General features: G+C 28.4%; 1 protein-coding gene across 1 annotated transcript in view; it reads left to right on the top strand.

The window, feature by feature from the left end:
- LOC118738231 (octopamine receptor beta-2R) overlaps window positions 1–4,110 on the top strand; it is a 39,558-nt gene that overhangs the window by 986 nt on the left and 34,462 nt on the right. The gene's annotated exons all lie outside the window — the stretch shown is intronic.

The following is a 4,110-nucleotide window of genomic DNA, read 5'->3' as shown; positions in this document are numbered from 1 at the left end:
ACTAATGCATGAAAATCCTAACCTCAAAAAAATCACCCGTTAAATACTTTCTAACCAAAGTTCTCAACAATACCTTTCATTGCATGTCCTTATTGCTATGCTTTAGATAAATTGTGTAGAATCGAAAATAAGTGGCAACCTTACACTATTGTCCTAAGAGATAACATTTTGTATTGTTTAAGAAATTTCTCTGGGTATCTATGAATAGTAATATTTTACCTTTTTTTCTAAACAAAAAAATATACAATACAATTTATTCCTAGGCGAATTCATATAATGCGGTGACAGCAGAAGTTCAAAAACAAAAATTCCACTGAAAAATTTTACGCAAAATGACATAATAATTACTACAAATTCAACATTTTGACATTAAAAATCCCCGAGGCGAAAATCCAGCTGCTTTGGTAGCACCATCTTTCGCTTTCATTTATTCTAAATGAGTAAAAACTATCTAATATTGTCTCTTTTAAAAAAATATGTACCAACTTCTACCAATTGGTTTGGGCCGAGACCAAATACCACTTTCCCATTTGACTTTCTTTGTCGCTCTTCCCGAATACAGAAAAGGTACTTCTGCACTTGGATATTCCATTGTATTCGTGGGCGCGCTGCTTTCATTTTTCAATTAATATTGCGAATACGATATGGATATAGAAAGCTTAAATTCTGATATAGTTTTGTAGCAGCTGAATCACTACACGGGCCTGATAAAACCCTGTCTGGTTTAAAGGCATCAAGGTGGCGATTCTTCATGAAGTCATGGCATGAAAAATCAGTTGTTTAAATACTTTGATAATTAGGAAAACGCCTAAAGTAATTTTTGCATGACAAAATGTACGTATGTACATACACCTGTACATACATCAGCTTTTGCTTAAAGTTATATTTTTTCTCTTTTTTCTATCTGCTTTTGCTTAAAGTTAAATTTTTTTCTCTTTTTTCTATCTAGATCCCTATCTCTACCCGTGTTCGTTCTAATAACATTTTTGGTATTCTGTTTTCCTTTATCTTCATCTTTATCTTTATATTCCATCGATAAAAATATCGATAGCAAAATCGATGACAAATTGGACAAAAATTTTGATAGCAAATGGATAATATTGGTAGCAAAAGTCGATCAGAAAATCCATAAAAATATCGATAACAAAAATCTATTAGAAAAACGATAAGAATTGACTGCAAAAATATCGATAAAAAACCGATAAATAATCGATAAGAAAATCGATAAACAACTGACATAAAAATCGAAAAATAATCAATAAAAAATCAATAACAATATCGATAACGACATCGATAAAAGATATCGCTAACAAATTTGATAGAAATACTAATAACAAATGCGATAATAAAATCGATAAATAATTGATAACAATACCGATAACAAAATCGATAAATATTGATAACAAAATAATTAAAAATATCGATAACAAAGTCGATAACAATATTTCTTAAAATATCGATAACAAAATCGATAAATATATTGATAACACAATCGATAATAAAATTGATAAATAATTGCTAACAAAATCTATATCAAAATCGATAACAAAAATTATAACAATATCGCAAACAAAACCGTTAAAAATGTCGATTAAAAAATCGATAACAAAGTCGATAAAAATATCACTTATTATATCCACAAGTTCAGAAAATATCGATACCAAAAACGATAACATTATCGATAAAAACTTCGATAACAAAATCAATTAAAACTATCGACTGTTATATCGATAACTCCAGAGAATTACGAAAATCTTTACAATCCCAAAATAGTTCCCAGGTTGAGTAGTAAGCTTTTTTATTAAAGTAGGTCATTCGCTTTTTGTAATCCAAGTTTTTATCATCGATCCATTTTCGCTGCTTTGAAATAATCTGCCTTATCCTGAGTGTGGCCCAAAAAAAAATTCACCCGAAAATTTTAAATCCCCCATAGTAAATACATGGAAACCAAAATTGAAAAGTGAACCGGTTCGGGGAAAATGAAATTCATGATAAGGCTGAATTTATTCTATTCTCTCTTGTTTTACTCTACTAACTAGCGCAGGCAATTTTTGCAGCACTTAAATTGTAGTTAAATACTATGAAATTTCATCTTGAATATCTCTTTTTCATTTTACAAACTCTTCTCTGTACCGTTGTGTTTGTTACAGCTTAAATGCCCCCATTAGTGCTTAATCAATTTTCATGCATAAGTTTCCAACTCTTTGAGTATTAACTCATTGATCTTTCACTTGGAAACTTTTGAAAACGTATGTACATGTGTATATATGCATGGGTGTATATTTGTACAAAACTAGGAAAATTCGATGAAATTTTCATTAGGTTTCATGAAAATTTCCAGCTTTTTGACTAAATTCTTTAGAAATCTTTTGGGTATACAATTTTTTAGCCCTTTGAATTTTAGCACAATATGATGAAAGTTTGAAGTTCCTACAAATTACCGTCGATTTTTGATTTTTTGTTTGTTTGTGAACTGTCTCTTAAATAAAAATAATGCCACTTCCTCATACACAAAAAAAAAATTCAAATATTAATGGTAACTTGAAGAAACTTCAAACTTATTTCACTAACATTCCAATTATTTCAAAAAAATCTAATAAACAAGCTGGAAATTTTCATGAAAATTAATGGAAATTTTATTGAGTTTTCCCAGTTTTTGTACAAAGCCTGGAATTTTATTCAACTATGAATAAAAAAAAACAAAATTACAAAAATTGTTTGACATGAAAGACTTTGCGATTATTAACAAAATACTTTCTTTCGTTGAGCTGCTTCTTTTGACTGGCAGCAACTGTATGTACGCTGAGAAATATTGTCATTTTCATTTTGCTTACAAAGGAAGGACAAGAAGTACACTCGAATATTTGCCATGGCGTTTTAGAATTTTTTCTAAAACTTCTAAATGTTTTGAATACCAGAAATCGAATTTACTTGACATTGATAAAAAATTACATCTTTAAAGACATTAATATCGAAAATACTGTGATCCGGAGGCACGGCTTTGAAGTTTAAAATAAATATTTTTTTGATAATCTAAGAATAAGTAACTTCAGAAGGTTTCAAAAAATAAAATACACATGCATGACAGTTTTATGTTTTAAAGATTTATGAGGAAAAATATTATTTTTTTAACCATAAAATTTGAACAATTCCATGAAAAAATATAGTTCAAACTATATGTATGGAAAACTTCAATGCAACGGCGCGCGGTTATATATTAGCCGATTTAAAAATAGCAGATCTCCTTATTTGCGATGTTCTTCAATAGTAAGGGGTCCTTTGGCTACAAAAAAAATTTAAATTTGTTTTAATACATGCTAATGCATTTATGTTATTTAAAGATAATTTATTTAAAAGATCTGTGATAATTTGCAATACCTTTTGCCACAGTTCAATGATGTGTCGCAAAATCAAAGAAGCAAGTAAATCAACCGAAATTTGTATTCGAGCAAGGAGAAATGAAAATAAAAAAATTGAATTTTCACTCAAAAGTGTTGGTTAATTGAATAGTATACTATAGTAGGTTTATATATAGTACATACAAAAGAGAAATAATTTGTTGCTTGCATTGATGTTGCTCATACGCCATGTAGGCGGATGAGACATGGAGCTTAGAGTAAGAAATAAATTGAATTTTCATATGTATGTGCGCATATGTACATAAGCGTGTATGTCAAAATAAATAGAACATGAAAAACGACGTTATAAATAAATTAAAACTTGCTTATATAAATAAAACAAAAAATAAATTTAAATAATATTTCACATTTCAACACTTCGCCGACAGCTATCTAGTTTGTCGTTCTCTAAAAATAACTGAATGAAAAAAAAGTAAACGTATATATGTATGTATGTGGTTATTCATGTACATATTTTCTTTTCATTCAAAACAAATGCGGTTTTGGCAGAAAAATATTTATTTTGATTAATAACATACATAACTTTTCTCTGAAAAAATTGTTAATGATTCCAAAATTTTTAATAAATATTTTAATAATTTTTTGTCATCGAATTATTTTGTCTCTCGGTTTCATGGCCATATTTTATTTCGTTCAAATTTTTCAACAGTTATGTACATATTTAGTATGTCTGGGACATATTTACAAAAAA

This window comes from Rhagoletis pomonella, unplaced genomic scaffold (assembly GCF_013731165.1).
Source record: "Rhagoletis pomonella isolate Grant_MI unplaced genomic scaffold, Rhpom_1.0 Rhpom_scaffold_00004, whole genome shotgun sequence".
NCBI classification, from domain to species: Eukaryota; Metazoa; Arthropoda; class Insecta; order Diptera; family Tephritidae; genus Rhagoletis; species Rhagoletis pomonella.
The sequence above is the reverse complement of the archived record's forward strand: the minus strand, read 5'-3'. Positions and strand labels throughout refer to the sequence as shown.